The sequence below is a fragment of the Mus caroli genome, unplaced genomic scaffold (genome assembly GCF_978045245.1).
Source record: "Mus caroli unplaced genomic scaffold, Mus_caroli_1 scaffold_4, whole genome shotgun sequence".
Classification (NCBI taxonomy): Eukaryota; Metazoa; Chordata; class Mammalia; order Rodentia; family Muridae; genus Mus; species Mus caroli.
The window spans coordinates 80856012-80878569 of NW_028227259.1; the positions used below are offsets into that span (position 1 = coordinate 80856012).

A 22558-nucleotide genomic window follows, 5' to 3' on the forward strand; every position below is an offset into this window, starting at 1 on the left:
ACTGCAGTTTGTAGTAGGCTTAGTATTTTTCTTTTTCTTTCTGTAGTGGGCAGAGTTCTTTCGAAAAGCATGAACACTAGTCAGTAGAGGTGAAGGCTCTAGGTGGGAAAGAGTATGACTCCTCAACTTTCAATGAATTTTGTTGGTGTTGTCTTCAGCAATAGGGACAACCAGGTAAGATCACCCCCCACAAAGTCTTTACCAGCCATGTCCCCTTAAAGCACACCCAGCAGTGGTAAACTATACCCTGGCCCTGCACCTCATTTGTTAGCCCACAAATCTGATTTCCTTCCTGAATGTTAGGACCCCAAGCAACACTGGCACTAGGGACCCCAGAGTCACCCAAAATCATAGAGAGCACACACTCCACAAGACCCCTAGGGGAGACAGCCTATTTGACCTGAAGGCTCACTTGTCAAGAGAATTCCAGACCACTCAGGCTAGAAGAGAAAGGAAACAGAAACCAAGGGCAGGGGTGGTGTGGTATGGGGGACATCCAAACCCTTCCCACCCAAAAGAAAATAAACTCAGAAATCAGGATCTGAACCTATAAACATCCCAAAACATAGATAGCTAAAGGTGAGTATTAGAACCCAATCAATCAGTAAGATCAAGGATAATTTGAAAACAGCTATCTTATTTCAGCAAGCCCTGAATAGCCTAACAGAACTGAATCACAAGAAAATGACCTTAAATCAAAACTTATGAATATGATAGAGGATTTTAAATAGGAAATGAATAAATCCCTTAAAGAAATGTGGGAAAATTCAAACAGGTTAAAGAGATGAATAAAAAATGTTTAAAACTTCGAAATGGAAATAGATAAACACCTTCACAAAGTGGCTGAATATAAAATTAACTCAAAAAATCAGTAATTCTACTTTATACAAATAATAAATGGGCTGAGAAAGAAATTACAGAACAGCACCCTTCACAATAGCCACAAATAATATAAAATATCTTGATGGGATTCTATCTAAGGAAGTGAAGAACTTCAAGTTTTTAAAAAAGAAATTAAGTAAGATATATCACAATATGGACAGATTTCCTATGTTCATGAATCTGTAGGATTTCAGAGTCTGACAAATACAGAGGCAGATGCTCGCAGCTAAATATTGGACTGAGCATGGGGACCCCAATGGGCGAGTTAGAGAAAGGACTGAAGGAGCTGAAGAGGTTTGCAACCACACAGAAAGAGCAAAAATATCAACCAATCAGACCCTGCAGAGCTCTCAGGGACTAAACCACCAACCAAGGAGTACACATGGAGAGATCCATGGCTCCAGCTGCATATGTAGCAGAGGATGGCCTTGTTGGGCATCAATGGGAGAAACAGCTCTTGATCCTGTGACAGCAGGATGTCCCAGTGTAAGGGAATTCGAGGGAGGGGAGGTAGGAGTGGATGAGTGGGGAAAACACACACATAGAAGCAAGGGGAGGGAAGGATTAGGGGTTTTTTTTGGGGGGGAACCAGGAAAAGGGATAACGTGAAATGTAAACAAAGAAAATATCCCAAAAACTATAGTAAAATTGATCATCTTGGCAAAAGCAATCTACAAATTCAATACAATTCCCACCAAAATTCCCACACAATTCTTCACAGACCTTGTAACAACATTTTTCACCTTTAAAATTCAAAATTTAAAGATAGCTAAAACAATCATGTACAATTAAAGTACTTCTGGAGGTATCTCTATCCCTGATTTCAAGCTATACTAAAAGCAATAGTAATAAAAACCTCATGATATTGGTATAAAAACAAACAGGTTGAACAATGGCCCTGAACTGAAGATCCAGAAATAAACCATAACCTATTGACACTTCATTTTGACAAAGAAACCAAAACTATACAATGGAAAAAAATAGTATGTTCAACAAATGTTGCTGGTCCAACTGGAGGGCTTCATGTAGAAGAATGCAAATAGATCCATATACATTACCTGGGTTTTCAATTCAATTGCATTCATCAATGTTTCTGTTTTTATGCCGACAATACCATGTTGCTTTTATTACTATTGTTCAGTAATACAATTTGAAGTCTGGGATCATGATACCCCAGCAGTTCTTTTATTATTCAGGATTGTTTTAGCTAGCCTGAATTTTTTCTTGTTTCCATATGAAGCTGAAATTTGTTCTTTCAAGTTCTGTGAAGAATTGTGTTGGATTTCGATGGAGAGTACATCGAATCTGTAAATTGTTTTGATATGATGACCAATTTTACTATATTAATCCTACCAATCTATTGAGAATAGCAGATCTTTCCATCTCCTGATATGTTCAATTTTTTCTTCCATGTCTTAAAGTTTTTATCATACAAGTGTTTCACTAGCTTGTTTATTTACCCCAACTAATTTTATCCTTTTTGAAACATTTTGTTGAAAGTTACTATTTTTCTGATTTCTTTCTCAGCTCATTTTTTATTTGTATATAGGAAGTCTCTTTACTGTTATGTATTAATTTTGTATCTTGACACTTTGTTGAAAATGGTTAGCAGATATAGGATATTTTTGTACAATATTTAGAGTCACTTATAAATGCAATCCTATTATCTATAATAGAAGACACTTTGATTTCTCCCCTTCTTACTTATATCCCATTGTTCATCTTTAGTTGTCCTATTGCTCTAGCTAAGACTTCCAGCACTATATTGAATAGATATATAGAAAGTGGACAACCTTGTCTTGCTCCTGATTTTAGTTGAAATGCGTTGACCATATCTCTAGGTGGATATTGTCTCTACTATTTTGAGGTATGTACTTCCATCCATAGTTTCTCCAAGACTTTTAACATGATGCGATGTTGGATTTTGTCAAAGGCTGATTGTGCATCAAATGAGGTTATCATATGTTTTTGTCTTTCCATTATTTTATACTATGTATTACATTAAGTATGTTGAACCATTACTGCATCTCTGAGATAAAACCTACTTGATCATGGAGGATGATCTTTGATCTTTATTATGTGTTCTTGGACCCAGTTTGCAAGTATTTTTATTGTGACCGTTTGGATCTATGTTCATATGAGAAATTCATCTGTAAGTCTTTTCATGGTTTAGGTATCAGGGAAGTAGTAGCACCATGAAAAGAACTGGTTAATGATCCTTCTGTTTCTATTTTTGTCTAAGAATTTCAGGAGTATTAGAACTACTTCTTTTGGAAAGCTGGTATACTTCTGTGCTAAAAACAAAAACAAAAACAAAAATCTAGCCCCAGGCTTGATTTTGTTGGATGCCTTTTAATTACTGCTTCTATTTCACTAGGGATTATAGGTCGTTTTAAACTGCTTACATGATTTTGAATCAACTTTGGTAGCTGTTATATATCAAGAAAATTATACATTTGTTTTAAATTATTTGATGGAGTATAAGCTTTTGCTTGTCTTTGTTTCTTTATGATATCAGTTAGCTCTGGCATTTCTCTCTTTGGTGTTTGCCCTGAGGTGATATCTATCCTTGATCTTAAGGTTTATTTATTTATTTATTTATTTATTTATTTATTTATTATTCGATATAGCAAAGGGATGAATACTGGTTTTTTTTTTAATCCAATCTTTTTGTCTGTGTCTTTTTGGGCATGGGGTAGAGACAGAGACCATTGATGTTGAGAGTTACCAATGAGCAGTGTTTGTTGCTTCCATTCTGTTGTTGTTGTGGTGGTGGTGGTTGTGGTGGGGATGGTGGTGGTGATGGTAGTGGTGGTGATGGTAGTGTAGGGCTTCACACATCTGACTCACTTTAATTTGTGTGTCAGAGATCTTTTATTTCTTGTAATTTCCTGGGTGTGTTCAACCTCTTCAGGTTGAGGTTTTCCTTCTAGTGCCTTCTGTAGAGCTATATTGTAGACACCTCATATATGTGGTTTTTAATCTTGGAATGTCTTTATTTCTATATCTATTGTACTTGAAAGTTTTGCTGGATTTAGTAGTCTGGGATACTCTCTAAATTTCTTCAAATTTGTAGAACATTGATCCAGGCTTTTAGAGTCTCCATCAAGAAGTTCAGTGAAATTCTCTCTCTCTCTCTCTCTCTCTCTCTCTCTCTCTCTCTCTCTCTCTCTCTCTCTCTCTCTCTCTCTCTCTCAATTAATTATTTTATTTCTTTACATCCCAAATGTTGCCCCACTTCCCAGTACTTCCTCCTAGAGTTCTTCATCCCATCCCCTTCCCTTTAGACTCTGAGAGGGTGCTCCTCTGCTACATATGTGCCCAAGGACTTGGATCAGCCCATGTGTGCTCTTTGATTGATGGCTTAGTTTCTGAGAGCTCCCAGACATTCAGGTTAGTTGATCCAGTCTTCCTATGGGGTTTCCATCCCCTTCATCTTCTTCAATCCTTCTCCTAACTCTTCCATAGAGGTCTTGAGTCTCTGTGTCAAGGAACTGGGAGTTGACATGAAAAGAGTGAGGATGTGCAGAAATTTAAAAAGCTGGATTTATCATGAGGATGGGTGTGATTTACAGGGAATGGAAAAAAGAAGAGAGACAGAGCTGTGCAGTGGTCTGTTACTGGGCTGGGGTTGAGATTGGAGAACTGGAATATGTGGATGGGAAGGAAAGTGACAATTGCCTATCTTAATCCTGGGCCTGTATTGCCACTGCCTTCCCAGGAAAAGAGTGTCTAGGGTATAGCCAGATAATACCACAGTTCACTCTCATAACTCTCATATTCAAAATGTACCCAAGGTTAAGGAAATTCTTAAAGAATTGTGATTTTTCCAAGAATCATTATTCTGTTTGGAGTTTGATTTGGGTCAAACTTTGTCTTATGTCTGCTGAGATGGTTTTGCGTTTCTTTTCTTCTCCCCTCCTCCACCTTTTCAGTACATAAAATTGACTGTAGACAGGCGTTTTCATACCCAAAGATGGATTCTCTCTTGGTTTTCTTCTTTTGTTTATTGATGAAGAACTATAGATATATTAACTCGGCTTTGTTTAGTGAAGTGGCCTTCTAGTTCCACATACTTGTGTACAGAATGCATGATCAAGTTAGTTTTTTTTTAATCAGTGGTCTAATATGTTCTTAAGGACTCATCTGTTTATATTTTGCAAAATTTTTCCCTTTCCTTTCATTTTAAGTGTATTCTCTAAAGTTTTGTTAGACTCATCATTTGCCCAAATTTATTATGATAATTTTGTTTAAAACAGGTTAAACATTTCCCTGACATTTTTACTTCCTGGAACATCTTATGTAGACCAGCTATATTTTTCTTACTTAAATATTTGATATAATTTGTCAATGAAGGTATCTCTGTCTATTTTGTTACAAGAACAATAACTGTAAAATTAAGTAATAGTCACAGGCCAATTCATATATAAAAATTCTTGAGTGAGCAATAGTAAATTCTGTTTTTTATGAAATGTTTATTTCATCTATACTGAAATTATGGTCACAGAACTACTTATATACCTTGATAAGGCCTTTAATATAGAGAGCATCTAAAATGATACTATTTCATTCAGTACTGATATTGATAATTTCAGTCATTTCTCTTTATATTCCTTGTATGCTTAGTCAGGATTTCTGTTGACCAAAACAACTTGGGTAAGAAAAACATATTTCTACTTACTGCTCTATTTCACAGTTTGTCATTAAGGAAGACAAGGAAGTAACTCAAAGTAGGAACCTGAAGTCAGTAGCTGAAGGAGGTAAGCATGAATGAGTGCTACCTACTGGCTTGTTTCTTATGGTTTCACCATTTTTCTTCCTCATAAACACTCGGACCACATATAAAGAGATGGCATTGACTCCAGAGGTTTTGGGTCTTACAAAAATTCTTACTGAAGAATTTTTGGATGTGAATGGGTCTGTTTTTATTAAATTAACTAATTTTATAGTTAGAGCTCTTAAAACAAGCATTGATTTATAGATGTCAAACATTCAAAAACAAGTTCTCCAGGCTTGCCTATACCAGGCCATGCTCATTGAGGAATTTATTCAACCGAAAAACCATCTTTTCAGATGACCTGAAATTGTACAAAATTGCCAAAACAAGTGAAGAGAGCAAACAAGCCCAACTGGGGCATCAGTGCATTAGTTACCTTTCTTGCTGTTGTGATAAGAAGGATCTTGCAGTAGGAAAAATTGATTGGACTCATGGCTTAAACGACAGAGCTCATCATAACAAAGAAAGTCAGTGTCAGCAGCAGGATTATATAAATGTGGATCAAGAAGCAGAGGGAAAACACCCTCACTCAGTGGTTTTTTCTTTTCCCCCTTATTATTTAGTCTGGGATCACTGCATATATGGATCTTTTCCCTCTTTAGTTAAACCTCTCTGGACATACTCTTACAGACACACCAAAAATGTGCCTCACTAATCCCATCCATCTTTCTTTTTTTTTTTAAGAAGCTTTTGTTTATTTTTTTTTTAGTATATGCATTACAGGAAACAAAACACAAGAAAGCAAGAACAAAGTCACCCAGTCACAAGCAGCTCAGCTTGATGTGTCCTTCTAGATCCTGCAAGCGTACACACACTTGGGTAATTGAGATTATAAGTATGTACCATGCTTTCCCCACATTGTGAATATTCACCAATTAAAAAACCCACACTACACAAGGATTTTGATAACCAAGAATACACCATGCCATCTCAATCTGTCAGACAAAATTGTAATCCTGTCTTCCTTGGCAACAGAAATTTCATAGAAGACAAAAATGGCAGCAGGCCTCTAGATAGATGTACTGGCAAAGTTACAATTAAATTCTGCATTAGCTCAGTCTCAGCTTACAAGGAAAACACAAAGCAACAGATCACACTAAGTATAGCATTCCTAAGTTTATCACCAGATCGATATACTAGCATATGTAGAAGGGATCTTCCCACTTAACAAATGTATTCCACACCGGGCAGCTGGGAGACATACCTATGGCAGGGGCTCTTAGGATGTCAGTCTCAACACACCTGCAGACCTTGCCCTGTGAACCTGTGTCCCTCCAGTTAGCCTAGCAACATGAATTTCCCCACACTGTCCAGACATGGCTTAGCAGTTCCATGTTCAAGAAGAACCCTTTTGTCAATTCCACCATAGCCACTAGCTCTACTCTTAACCATGTGTTCTCCTTTAGGATGTAACATTCAGATGACAACTATGCATAATGAACACAAGATTTTACCAAGATGCACATAGGGCCCCTGGGTACAGCTGTCCTCTGGACAGAGGCACTAGCAGCCTTTCCCTCAGCCATCCTCTTCCCTGCACAACTCCTAAGTGAAGATGAAGCTAGTGAGAGGATTAACTAAGGCCACACCCAGAAGACAGCCCTCCCCAAAGATTAGCCTGGCCTTTAGTGACTCTTGCTACTTCTAACATCCTTTAGGCACTGGGACTTACCAAGTTGGCAACCCAAACTAACCATTGGGATCTATATGGGTAGAGATTTATGAATTTTTCTCCAGTAACATGTAGAATAGCTTTGGTTTTATCAATTTTTTTTTTTTTTTTTTTGGAATGTATCAAAGCCCCGATCTATTGAAAAAGGTCTAAGGCTTAAATGCACAAGCAAAAGGGGAAGTACAGATACTTATCAGTGGGAGGGGTAGGGTAATACAAGCAAAAGGAGAAGTACTTATGGGAGGGGGGCAATAGAAATTCTTTCTTTTGGCAGGTACACGGGGAAGCAGGAACTTGGTATCAGGGTGTGGTCAGGACATCGGCAATGGCTTAGGGCTGGAACATTCTCGGAATCGGTGTGTCGGTGGCCCGCTTTTGACCCCCTTTTCTTCTCTGGGGGAGAGGCCCAATTCAGAGATCAAGAGTTGTCTTAATAGCTCCCAACATCTCCCCCGTTTTAATATTTTTATAAAGGCATAATGTATAATAAATTTGTAGCCACGTTTTTAATGATCGCCTAAACGTCTGTTTGCTCACCGGGTGATTCTCTTAAAACCACGAAGGACACAAGGACAAGTCATCTATGAGGCTTGAATTAATGGTCCCAGTCTGTTGGGTATAACCTGGGCCAGCCAAGGGATTTAGGAACGAAGCAAGCTCCGTGGGTAGAGGTAGAGGTCTGATCCCCAGTGTGCAATGTTAGGGGCCATGTACAGGATTGACTCTTAGGCCCACAGACTTCTACCCAGAGTAACCCTGACCTGCTCCCGTGCCGTTTTTCCTGGGGGAAGGACCCTAGGGCACTCAACCTTCATGCAATCAGACATGCCTCTCAGAGACTGTCTAACAGCTTCCAGACTAATCTCTGTGCAGTACTTAGTCTTACAACTCTCACGGGTGACGGCTTCAAGTTCCAATTTTTCGATGTGTCTAGCCTGGGATGACTGTTCAGTTTCCAATGTGGTGAGAATGTATATTACCATGTCAGAAGCACAGACTACGGCAATCTATAAATGATTCGTGGCATGAGACTGATGGTTGAATTTCGGGGGAGGGGAATGATCTTACTTAAGCATCTTATGGAAATTGAGTCTCTCTCCCCGAGGAGAAGAGGGTGATGAAGCGGCATCCACATCTGACTCTTCTTCAGTAACCTGCTTGTTATCACCAATGTCCAGCCGATGGTAATGAACTGAAACAAATGCGCTTGAAAGAGATGAATCAATTTGAGATTTAACAAATTGGGTCAATTTTTTTTTTTTTTTCGAGACAGGGTTTCTCTGTGTAGCCCTGGCTGTCCTGGAACTCACTTTGTAGACCAGGCTGGCCTCGAACTCAGAAATCTGCCTGCCTCTGCCTCCCAAGTGCTGGGATTAAAGGCGTGCGCCACCATGAACGGAGAGGGTCAATTTTTGAAATGCCCAAGGACTGAAGGAGAACAATAGAAGTCCCAATAGGGGCCCTAAAAGGGAGGGCAACAAGGTCGAAAGCCAGGGGGAGGTTGAAAACCAGTTTTAGTAGTCCACCTTTCCCCTAGGCCATTGTAAATACGTGTGTATGGGTGTAACTTAGCTATCTATAGTTCTAAGTATCTACTCTGGTTTCTTTTTAGGTCTTAAACTTCCTTCCTCCTAGATGATGATAAATTCCTGTGTAAGGCAGTGACCTAGCTTTTATTCAAAGTGATAGTGTAATGTCAGAAGCAATTTTGAATGTCACTGAATAGGCAACGGTCTTCCTGAATTTCAAGCCCATGGTCAGCTCAAGGACTTTCTAGGATGCTATATCCTGTCCTAAGACTACTACACTTCTAAGACCTCTTTTGTCTCCAAATTTTTATGTATATAATATGTTGCTCTGACAAAGCTATGGAAATATTCCTATGCTTATTATTAACAAAATGGGCAGTACGTAGCTGCTGATCTAAAGCTGTGGTAGATACCTTTTTAAAGTTTGCATTCTCGAATTCTCGAACCAAGACACATTTCCTAACTATACAGGCAGCAAAACATAAGCAGGTCTTTTTAACCAAATCATAACAGCAGATTCCTTATCTAATTTGGGATCTACACAATTAGTTAAATGACAAGAATTACAATGAATATGAAAAGACTTGCCAAGATTGGCGACCTTAACTCTTAAAATTATTTAACAATAAGCATATAGGTAAGGTACACAAACTTTCATAGCTATAGGGGAGTTGGCCTGAATGGCCAAAAACAGTGTCTCTGACAAAAGCATCTTGTACATTCTCTGTACCAGTCTTTTTGCCTCACGAGTCAGCTTTTTTAGTTGTTTTGAAAGTGGAAAATTACTGGCCACCTGAACTCTTCACCCCAGAGTCTACCTGAACTCTTCAACCCAGAGTCCAACCCCTCCCAACTGAGGACTGTGCCAGGAACATTTTTGAGATAAGGGTTTCCTGGAACAAACCTCAGAATGTTCCAATAGATCGGGTACATTGCCAAATATAGGACACGACCCCATGGTTACGTAAAACTCCCTTGGCAAAAACCCTCAGTTACGCAAACTTGTACTTTCCCTGCCCCGCTTCCCCCCTTGGTATTTTCCTATATAAGCCTGTAAAAATTTTGAGCCGTAGTCGATCCTCCTCTACACCATGCTTGGTGTATGAGTTTCGACCCCAGAGCTCTGGTCCATGTGCTTTCTTGTTGTGGCTTTATTAAATCTTCCTTCCTATATTCTGAGTTTGGTCTCGGTGTCTTCTTGGGTTCTCGGCTGTCCCGAGGCTTGAGTGAGGGTCTCCCTCCGGGGGTCTTTCAGTTTTTATTTTAAGTTGGCGCCAGGTTGGTACTCCTTGCTGCAGCCCATGGTGGAGATAGGAAGTTCCTTTATCTGTTTGTAAGTGGCTGCTCTCCGATTTTTCCTCTTTTGTGCACTCAACACAGCTTTCTGGTCACCACTGTCAGGGCACTCACAGGTCACAGGTCAGCCTGTCACATTGGAAGCTAGCATGCTCTTGTAGCATTCTGTGGAAGAAACAGAAACATTCCCTCTTTCCCCCATATTAAGTATCTGAACAGGATCATGGCATGTGCCAATAAGTGGATCCTTTTTATCTGCCCTAGACACTATTATATCCAGTTTTTCCAAAAACAAAATGTGATCCAAATAATGTGCACAGGGATATAATTCCCCTCTTTCTTTGTTTTTAAAGAAGGTATAGTTTTTAAAGTTTTACAATATCTTGCCTTTGAGAATTATAAAATATCTCAGTAACATGTGTAACATTAAATTGTTGACAAAACATTTCTTGGAGGTTTTGAAAATAAAAATTTTGAAGCAAATTTGTACCACAATTTTCCAGTATAACTAAAACTTTAAATATTAAAAATATTGTCTCTGAATCTTATGGAGCAACAATTATTCCCCAGAACTTTAAACTTTCCTTTAGAGGCATTGGCTAATAGAATACTTTTTACTTAGGAAACAATATATACTGAAAGATTTAAACTTTGTTTTTTGTATTGAAGCAGACAATAAAAAATTTTACATATTGTAAAGCTATGTTAGCCATACCTACAGGCAAAATTATCTAGTGATCACCAGTTCATTAAAAGCAAAACTCTTCGAATTTAAGCATTATTTTAAACATCTGAATAGATCTGTAACAAAGCTAAAAAGAAATTCTTTTGAACACAGGGGAAACTTTCTTAGGCTCTGTTTGCAAGATTAAAGAAGGTTACAAGCTTTTTGGGGGCTGCCTTGAGCCCTGCATTAACTCAAACGTAAAATATTTTTTAATCTGAGCATTTTGGCCTTCCTGTAATAAGGACCTATTTTAGAGGAACAATTTAACTGTCTATGCCTCTAATTTTTGATACTCTTTCTTAAAGATGATTACTCTTATAATTATCTTAATTACAATATACAGGTGAATTAAAGATCTTAAATTTGAAATCAAACTGCAAGCTGCAGTCAATGGAACACTGGCAATTTTAACCATAATTTTTAAGCTTCCATTGTAATATTAGAATATATCTATAACTTTTGGAAAGTAAGACCCAATTTTAAACAATTTATTCTCCTTAAAATCAATACTAGAAACATCACTATCACGCTACAAAGTTTGGCTGTTAATTCATGAATGTATGACAGTGCAAATTTTAATGTTCCATTAAAGACACATTGTTTTAAAATCTTATCTCTATAAGTCTACTTTTTAGGATAAGAATTACATAAAATTCTATCTCAATTTAGAAGTATCTTTAGGGGACTAGTTTTCTGGGCTGGTTTATGCCATGTGCTTTTGTTTGAAAATGACTCTAGCCCTGAGTTACTACTTAAGCTAACTTTGTAACCAGTGTTATACCTTTTTAATCATACCCAAATAACTTATAAGCCAATTCTCTATGACCAAGATATATAGATCATATTTATACCTTTAAGATCAGTCAAGAACCAAATGAAGTGGCTATATGAATCTTTTAAATTTAGATCAATCAAAGAATTTTACTTTTTATAGCTATACTTATAAGATAAAAACACACTTTGTCATTTGCTAAACACAATAATCACAGAATTGTAGATAATTTTTTAGGAAAAAAAAACAACTATCAGCTTATTTGCCTTAGAACTAAGAGGTTGCAGATTCTTTTTCTTTAAAAACAGTTTTTCAGCAGGACCTCTCCTGCTGTGCTTGATTTTTGGCTAAAGGGAGGGGCCTCTGAGCCTCAGTTGTACAAACTGAGAGTGATTTAGCAGGTAAAGTTTTAACCATTTTTTTTTTTAACATGAAACATAAAACAGTCAGTCATTCAGACAACGAAACAATCATTTAGACAACGAAACAAGACATACATGAATTGACACGTGATTGGTGCACCAAACATAGACAATAGAAAGAGGGTAGAGAGCTTCTCCTGTAGGGGCCAGAGAGAATAAAACAGGGCGTCCCCTGATTTCTCTCTGTCCCTGGGAGAGTTCTAAAATCCATTTCTCTATCTCTTTCTTTTTTCTCCTGTTTGTAGGAGGCAACTTGTCAAACCAAGATTAAAGTCCAAAAATTTTTAACAATTTCTGGCAAGCATCCAAAACTTCTAATTTATTTAATCTGAGGGCAAATTTTTGAGAAAACACACAATCTCTATACACTGAATGTCTCAAATAGCCTAGAAGTTTACCATGTTAAATCTTTTTTGAAGCCATTATCAGTCCACACTTAGTCAAATATTTTATAGCCATCTGCAAGAACGCTCTCTATTTTTTGCAAACAACAAAAACACCATTGACAAAATGAATTATATACGTTTTAGGAAATGATTTTTTAACTTATAAACCTATTCTATGAATTTTTTGACAATGTAGGATTGGGGAGTTGTAAATAAGATAACAGTAAGAATTGAGCTATATTTTGACCTTTATGAAGTCTCTTTAAAACCCATTTTTATTTACTCCTAAACGTGTTATTGTAAATCTCTAGCAAGGGCCTTGGCGGAAGCATGTCTGGCCCCAACACACAACTTCTTACCCCAGAGTTCTGTCAAGGTAAGCTGAACTGACTTGAAGGGAAGCTGCCTAGTATCTGAAATCGGGGTAAAATTTTCAAATAAGGCTATGCCCTCATAAAAGGGTGGGGAAGCAGAAAATCACATCCAACAATCTTCAAATTCTGACGCATTATCTCTTTGTATCTCATCCAACAAGGCTAAAGCAGAAGCATTCAATGTAGACCACAGTAAATCAGTGGAAGAGGGGAGCCTCCCTGCAGGGAGAGTGGGCTGAAACAGAGTCATAGCACGCCCTAGGGCAGGAACAGGGGGGCGGGTACCTGGAAGTCCTATGGATGCTTTATGATTGTTAGGGATGGTTTTAAGAAGCTGAACCTTAAAGGTCAGGCCATTGTCATAGTTATCTTGATACAATCTTAGGCCCCAGGTGAGAGGGCGAGAACTTTCCTAAGCCTCTAAGTTCCTCCCTTTAGCAGTAAATTTTATGATCAGTGCATTACACCATCCCTTAGTGGGCTGTAAGGGCCAGGCTGCAGGCCAATGTGTTGAGGAAATTACTGTCGCATCTGTCCTGGTATCCAGGAGCTCTTGAAACTGTTTGTCCTCTAGAAACAAAGTCAGCATGGGCCGTGAATCAGTTATTTTCTGTGCCCAGTAGACTTCTGAGGATCCCGGGGAGGATGGTCCTCGCTCCTCTTTCATATAAGGGAAATGGCCGAATAGTGGGAGTGGTAAGGCTTGGGCTATGTGCTCTCCAGCCCTAAGGGTAAGTGGTCCCTGTGTGGCAGTGACTAACCACTGTAGGAATCACCGTTAGGCCTTGTAAAAGTCTGGACACTCATCCGATGATGAGAAAAAAGTCTTTTGGGGAGGGGGTCCAAATTTACCTGTGTTAACTGCTGTTAATTGAGGCATATAATGATCAGGTGTGCCCCAGGCGGCATCTGCACCCAATGTGAGGACACAGATGTCTACTTCTAACTCGGGCCAATGGGGCTCGGCACCAATCTTGGAGCTAGAGTTAGAGCAGCCCCAATGGCCAGGTTAATAGGCTTAGAAACTTGTTGAGAAAACACATCTACCTCATTACAAAGCTTGATCATACCATTCATATCTAAACTCTTGGTTTTACCTCTCAGGGCAGCCCTACATGTCGAATTGGCGTTTTCAAGAGCAAGTTGTCAGACTAACAGACCCTCACTTTCCTCAGGTCCTAAAATTCTCTCAGCTGCTTCCTGTAATCTGGCAATGAACTGCGCATAGGACTCTTGGGGCCCTTGTATAATCTTGGTGCTGCAGGGACAGCGCGCCAAGCTCTTAGGGCCGCTTGTACCGTCTGGGCGAGGACACCAGGGGAGAGCCCTAATTGTTTTATGTCTGCAGCGAAATTGCCTTTACCACAGATTTTATCAGCAGTCCAGGAGGCTGTCTTTCACAAACTCTGACTTTCAAGTTAAATATTGGCCTCTAGTGAGGACAGACTGAACAACTTTATTCCATTCATTGAGTGTCAAGTAGCCTTCTCTTGCTAACCCTTCTAATATAGATACTGTGCACCAGCAGCTTAGTTTCGCTTTTGTGAGATGGCGATCGGGAGTTTTTTAAAAAAATCTTCAGTAAGGGCTAGGAAGCGAGCACCTTCTCCACCCTCTTCTACCTGTTTAAGGAGACCTCTGATGATTCCCCAATTGCTAAAAAGGACTCAGGGACATCTCCTTGTTTTATCAAAGCATTAATATCTTTGCCTACTTTATTTTAAGAACCATTCAATACCATCTATGGACATCTCTCATCCACAAAACAAAAATATTTTATTAAATACTTTTTTTTAAACTCTTATCCCTCTCTCCTTAAGAGAACCCTTCATCTCTTGACCTAAATTCCCCATGGTTGATGGGACAACAACTGAATGCCTAGGCTTACCTCCCGACGTCCATCCGCGACACTCGAGCGAAGTGGCAGGGGACTGTCCCACTGTCTCACTGTCTGCGCGGTACCTCTTTAATCCGTTGTCCGAAGGGTGGTTGTACCTCGTGCTCCACGTCGGGCGCCACTTGACCCGTCCAGTAGGTCCAGTTATTCGAGGGTCACGAGGGGACCTCCTCCTAAGAACCAAATGGGGGGTAGAGAGAGACGGAGAGAGACAAGGGCCTTGTACGAATAACGACACGGAAACCGTTCTGGAATGTATCAAAGCCCCCGGTTTTACAATTTATCTGCTGTTTTTTTTTCCTTCTCACTCCTCTTTTATGTGTATTATTTTCCTCTTCAGTTTGCTTAACTCATTGCTAGATTGGAATAGTTAGATTTTTTTTTTAATTTTCCAACCATTTCTCCATAATACTGCTGTTCCACATTCTTAAAAGTGGTAATTAAATTATAACTTTAAAGTGTTGGTATGCTTTACGTTCTATTTTCTCAGTGAGAAAGAAGATTTAAAGAATATCATTTTAATCAATTTCTTTTAATTTAATTCTGCCCTTTAAAAGAATGAGACATTGCATTTGTGGCAGAACTCATGACTGAAAGACATTGTAGAGAGTGAAATATGGTGAAACACAAATATAGCATGGTATCATTCATAAGTGAAGAGCAAACAAAAAATGACAATTTAGGAAGCAAAGAAATGAACAAACTAAACTCATAAACAACTAAACTTGACAAACAAGTAAACTAAACTCATGAAAAAGTTACCCCATAAAAACAGAAAATAGGAATGTTGCCAGGGGTCAGGGTGGTGGTAACTAGGGAGATATTGGTAAAGAACAAACAGTTGCAGTACTGTAGTGTAAAAGGGTCTAAATGTTCAGTGTACAGTATAAAGACTATCATGAATAGTAATTTATTGTTCCTGAGAAAATTTGCTGAGAGACTATAATTTATTGTACATGCATGCATGGTAGCTGTAGACAATTCCAAATGGTGTGACTGTAATCATTATTTATTTTTACCAAAACAATTATGTTGTTCTGAGAAACATTTATAAGAATAATTTATAAGCATTTATAAATGTTTATAAGTGTAATTATTTAATACAATGAGCCCTTTGCCATACACACTATGTATAATGCTCTTCTTTTATTTTGGAGATTATAATGTAATTGTATAATTTTCTTCTTCTCTTTCCTTCCTTTAAGCCTTCCTATATATCCTTCATTTTTCTCAAATTTATGCCCCCTCTTAAGTAATTGTTATTATATGCAGCATATATGTATGTATGTGCATATATATACATACATGTATATGTACATATATATGTATATATGTATATATATATATATATATATATATATATATATATATATATATTTCCTAAATATAATTTGCTCAGTCTGTATAATGCTACCTGTTTGTATATTTTCTGGGCTGAATGGCATTGGGCAATCAGTTGGTGTGTTATTCCTTGGGGAATTTATTTCTCCCCCAGAGAATCTCACCTCAACTTTCCTTAGTTTCCCATAGTTCTTTGGGTAGGGTTTCAGCCTTGTGAACCTTCCCAAACACATCTCAAAAAGTCTACTGTTGTTGTCCTTGTTCAGCTCATGTTAGGCACTTAACTTTAATGCTTTTATGGATAGCACACCTCCTGAGAGGCTACCTAGATGTGGGATCAGCTACATTTTCTGAATATCTTTGTTACTTGAGTTACTTGAACCATTTAACTGCAGTATGGATGTCATATAACAACTGGATGAGTTCATATAAAGGGCTGATCCTACCAACCATGAAAGGCCCAGAGCGATTAGCTTTGTTCTGGTCAGTCTTCTCAATTTGTCCCCAGGGCTGATACATCTAAATGGAAATGGCATATATGAAATACATCTACTTCTACATAGATATCAAGAATAGCTCTGAGCTATCACATTTCCTACATTGTACTAGGTGAAAACAGTTTTCAATATGTAAAACTTTATACAAATATTTCCTAAAATATATTTGATTTTGACACTTTTATAGATAATAACCATATCAAATCCTGCTACTTGTAGTCCCTTTTTAAAATCTCTTAACATTAGTTTTTATTATCCAGGGAAAATTATAGTATATCAGTATGCCTCACTGATAGTGAATAGAAAATGTCTTTTAACTTTCACATATTTGTAACTTTCAACCTGATTATATAAAATTGAATTGCTTACCACTTGCCAGGTTTCCACAAATGTTGATATCAATTGCTGTTTTGTACAAGTGTAGACTAGTGTGTCATTTTAAAATCATATGCTCTGATATCATAATTATAAGCCACTGAATACATTTCTTTATTGGAAATGTAAAAGTTCAACACTGAGTAATAAATGTGAGCTTGAAAGTAAGCCATTCATCTAAGAATCATTACTTCTTAACTCCCAAAGAAAAAAAGCTATTATAAACTGCTTAAATATTTATTTGATATTATTACCTGAGATATGTAGCCGCATAGTGTTAACTATGTGTTTGTAAAGTCTTACAGAACAGCATGCTAGAGAAAACTTTTAACAGATCTAGAAACTCAAATCAGCATTGTTGTAGAAATTTTAAGTAATATTTGCCTGATATTTTAGAGGTCTGGTTGAGATCCAAAAATCTTACAAAATCTAATTAAGATGCTTAATACATCATTAAAGATTAGAAGAATATAATTTCATGTTTTGTTACAAATCCTTCCAAGATACTCCTTGGTAGGTGGTAAGTGGTTCAAATATAGATGATCATTATTATAACTAATTATTTTGTAATTTAAATTCACATTATTCACAATATTAGAAAGTATATTTTATTTAATGATTTAGATAGTTTGATTTGGTTTTACATACAAAGAAATCAAAATGAAATTTCTTGGGCCAATCTAGGTTTTTCTATGTCTTTTTATGGAATGAATTAGCCCAAACTTTCAGATTCTAAAGTGGGCAACACTCCTCATATGATTTGTCTGTGGATTAGAATCTGGATTCCACCTATCAGATGTCTATTGATTTGAGTCTGAGACTTTCAGAAGTCAGTGATCCAAGTATTGGTTAAAGTAACAAGGTGTGGAAGGAGAATGTGATTTAAACTTGATCTCTGTGGTTGTTGGCAGGATTTGGTTTCCCCGTGGAAACCAGAGATGCTGGTGGTTAATGGTATGATGAGAACTTAGATTCTCACCACTACTGTGCTATGAACTTTGGGCTATGTATTCTACCTTCTGACAACATTCTGACCTTATACTTTACTTTTATATTTGAGTTGACATCCTACTAGGTTGTCTAGAAAGACTTTGAACTTGCTTTGGCACCTATATTAGCCTTGAACATTTGTGTCTGTCTCCTCATCCTACCACTGGAATTACATGCCTTCACCAACAGACACAATTTGTATTACCTCTTGTTTTGCTTATTTTGCTTCCTCTTCTTTAATTACTTATTTGCTGATCATCTTATCTATCTATCTATCTATCTATCTATCTATCTATCTATCTATCTACCTACCTACCTATTTATATATTTATTTGCTGTGACCAAATACCTGAAAGAAACCACTTTAAGGAGAGGAGGTTTAAACTGGCTTATGGTTTAGGCAATAGTGATCTTCATTGTAACAAAGCCTGTAAGCAGTAGTGGGTTGCAGCGGTGTAGACTCACTCATGTGTAGGTTGATCAGGAAGTAGAGGGGAAATTGTTCATGTGCAGCTGCCTATTCTCTTTCTCCTCCTTCATTTCTTCTGTAACTCTTGATCCTGGGACAATGCTGAAACATTCAACATGAGTATTCCATTCTCAGGAAGTACCCTCAAAGACATGTGCAGCATTGTGTCTAGGTATTTTCAAATCAAGAAGATTTAAAAAGGAAGGTTAACCATAATGAGGATGGAAATGTGTATTTTCTTCTCTAAAGCAAATGCATTTGAAAGTTTTTATTACTTTTAAACTGTTTTAGATATATGATATGATGATATTTTTGGTGTGATTTTTTTTTTAGAGAAATATTTACTTGTTGAGCCTTTTGAATTCTGTGGACTATATCTTGTGTGTTCTGTATGGGTTTTTTCTTGTCTTTTTTTTTTTTGGCTAATATCCACTTATTTTTTAAATATTTTTTATTACGTATTTTCCTCAATTACATTTCCAATGCTATCCCAAAAGTCCCCCATACCCTCCCCCCACTCCCCTACCCACCCATTTCCACTTTTTGGCCCTGGCATTCCCCTGTACTGGGGCATATAAAGTTTGCATGTCCAATGGGCCTCTCTTTCCAGTGATGGCCGACTAGGCCATCTTTTGATACATATGCAGCTAGAGTCAAGAGCTCCGGGGTACTGGTTGGTTCATAATATTGTTGCACCTACAGGGTTGCAGATCTTTTTAGCTCCTTGGATACTTCTCTAGCTCCTCCACTGGGGGCCCTGTGATCCATCCAATAGCTGACTGTGAGCATCCACTTCTGTGTTTTCTAGGCCCCGGCCTAGTCTCACAAGACACAGCTATATTAGGGTCCTTTCAGCAAACTCTTGCTGGTGTATGCAATGGTATCATCGTTTGGAGGCTGATTATGGGATGGATCCCTGGATATGGCAGTCTCTAGATGGTCCATCCTTTTGTCTCAGCTCCAAACTTTGTCTCTGTAACTCCTTTCATGGGTGTTTTGTTCCCAATTCTAAGAAGGGGCAAAGTGTCCACACTTTGGTCTTCGTTCTTCTTCAGTTTCATGTGTTTTGCAAATTGTACTGAGTACATACCATGTATGTCCTTTTTGGGTCTGGGTTACCTTACTTAGGATGATATTTTCTAATTCCATCCATTTGCCTGCAAAACTCAGGAAGTCCATATTCTTAATAGCTGAATAGTATTCCATTGTGTAAATGAACCACATTTTCTATATACATTCTTCTTTCGGAGACATCTGGCTTATTTCCAGCTTCCGACTATCACAAACAAGGCTGTTATGAACATAGTGGAACACATGCCCCTGTGGCATGATGGGACATCTTTTGGGCATCTTCCCACAGGTGGTATAGCTGTGTCTTCAGGTAGATCTATTTTCAATTTTCTGAAAAACTTCCAGATCGATTTCCAGAGTGGTGGGGTTGTTGCAATCCCACCAGCAACAAAGGAGTTTTCCTCTTTCTCCACATCCTCTCTGCTTTTCTCCACATCCGCATCTGCTGTCACCTGATGTTTTGATCTTAGCCATCCTGACCAGTGTAAGGTAGAATCTCAGGGTTGTTTTGACTTGCATTTCTCTGATCACTAAGGACTTTGAACATTTCTTTAGGTGTTTTCAGCCATTCGATTCCTCAATTGTAAATTCTTGATTTAGCTCTATACCCCATTTTTTGATTGGGTTGTTTGGTTTCTTGATGATTAACTACTTAAGTTCTTTATATATTCTGGATATTAGCCCTCTATTGGGTGTAGGATTAGTGAAGGTTCTTTTCCCATTGAGTATGTTGCCGATTTGTCTTATTGACTAGGTCCTTTGCCTTACAGAAGCTTTCCAGTTTTATGAGGTCCCATTTATAAATTATTGATCTTAGAGCATGTTCCATCACAGTTCTTTTTAGGAAATTTCCCTCTGTGCCAATGACCTCAAAGCTCTTTTCCACTTTCTCTTCTATTAGATCCACTGTACCTGGTTTTATGTTGAGGTCTTTGATTCACTTGGACTTGAGCTTTATACAAGGTGACAAATTTGGGTCTATTTTCATTCTTCTACATACAGACAGCCAGTTAGACCAGCATCATTTATTGAAGATGCTTTCTTTTTTCCAATGTATATTTTTGGCTTCTTTTTCAAAGATCAAGTGACAGTAAGTGTTTGGTTTTATTTCTGGGTCTTCAATTTTATTGCATTGATCAACATGTTTGTCTCTGTACCAATACCATGCAGTTTTTATTTTACTATTTTATTATTGCTCTGTAGTAGAGCTTGAGACCCTCAACTGTTCTTTTATTGTTAAGAATTGTTTTTGCTATTCTCATTTTTTTGCCTTTCCAGATGAATTTGAGAATTGCTCTTTCCATGTATTTGAAGAAATATGTTGGAATTTTGATGGGGATTGCATTGTATCTATAGATTGCCTTTGATAGGATGGCCATTTTTATTATGTTAATTCTGCCAATCCATGGGCATAGGAGATCTCTCGATTTTCTGAGATATTCAGTTTCTTTCTTGAGAGACTTTATTAAGTTATTGTCATACAGGTGTTTCACTTGTTTGGTTAGAGTTACCCCAAGATATTTTTGTACTATTTGTGCCTATTTTGAAGGGAATTGTGTCCCTAATTTCTTTCTCAGCCTTTCTATCTTTTGTATAAAGAAAGTCTACTGATTAATTTATTTGAGTTAATTCTATATCTGACCATTTTGCTGAAGTTGTTTATCAGCTAGAGAGGTTGGGGGACACTCCCCCCACCAGAATGCACCAGAGACCTAGGAGATGAGAGACTCCCAGGACTCAAAGGGAGGGACCTTTCATGAAATGCCCAATAGTAGGGAGAGGGAACTTATAGAGCCTAACTCCAGCAAGATGACAGGACATCAAGTGAGGGATGGGAACCCCATCCCACAGTCACATTTCTGACCCATAATTCTTCCTGTCTGAATGAATCACAGGGATGGAAATGGAGAGGAGCCTAAAGAAAAGAAGGTCCAGTGACAGGCCCAAAGTAGGATCCAGCATAAGGGGAGGTCCCAAGGCCTGACACTATTACTGAGGCTATGGAGAGCTCACAAAAAGGGTCCTATCATGACTGCTCTCTGAAAGACTCAACAAGCAGCTGAAAAAGTCAAATGCAGATATTTGCACCCAAACAATGGACAGAAACAGCTAATCCCTGTTGTTGAATGAGGGAAAGCTGAAAGAAGCTGAGGAGAAGGGTGATCCTGTAGGGGTGATCCTGTAGGAGGACCAGCAGTCTCAATTAATCTGGACCCCAGAGATCTTTCAAACACTGGGCCACCAAACAGACAGCATACACCAGCTGATATGAGGCCCCAAAGATACATACAGTAGAGGATTTCCATGTCTATGTTCATTCAGAGATGATGCACCTAACCCTCAAGAGACTAGAGGCCCCAGGGAGTTTAGAGGTCAAGTGGAGTAGGGTGTGGGTACATCCACGTGGTGACAGGGTGGGTTATGGAGGAGGTGTGGTATGTGAAACAGTCAGAGGGTAGATGCGTAGGGGTGGGGGATGGAATATGGAGTGTAAAAAATGAATTACAAATAAAATTTTAAAAAGAAAATATTTACTTATTTTTATGGTATGTTTGTGGGTCTGTGTATCACATGCACATGCAGTGAGCGCAGAGGCCAGAAGTAGTTACTGGATCACTGGAATTGGAGTAAGAGACTGTTGTTAGTGGTTTCCTGAGTTCTTGAGTTCAAACAAGGGTCCTTTGTAAGAGCAGCCAGGCTTCTACACCGCTGAGCCATTTTCTCAATACAGAAAATTTACTAAATCTCACCTGAATTAGTCAGAGGTGATTATCAAAGAAAATGAATACTAAAAAGTGGGAATTATTAGAAGAATGTTAATATCCCCTGTAGTTTTGAAGACATCCCTTTGACTTATGGTGACAAAGAGAAAGAAAAGTTAATCTAGATCCGCTTGTGGTGAAGCCAATAAGTGGTGTAATAAAGAGATACCTTTTTGTTTCTGTTTTCAGAACATATATTTGTTAAATTTGCTTAAAGAAAACTTACCCATTTCTGTAAATCTCTCAGATATTTTTGATTTTTAAATTATTTTGGAGCATAGATACCCACAGGGCAGGTTAGACTTTAATGTCTGTACCA

General features: G+C 38.0%; 1 long non-coding RNA gene across 1 annotated transcript in view; it reads right to left on the reverse strand.

The window, feature by feature from the left end:
- The window catches only part of LOC110295082 (uncharacterized), a 98640-nt gene extending 83777 nt beyond the window's left edge, over positions 1-14863 (reverse strand). Inside the window, exon 1 of the long non-coding RNA XR_002378004.3 lies at positions 14726-14863. This is a non-coding gene — a long non-coding RNA (uncharacterized LOC110295082). The remainder of the gene's footprint in view (positions 1-14725) is intronic.
- Positions 14864-22558: the final 7695 nt, after the last annotated feature.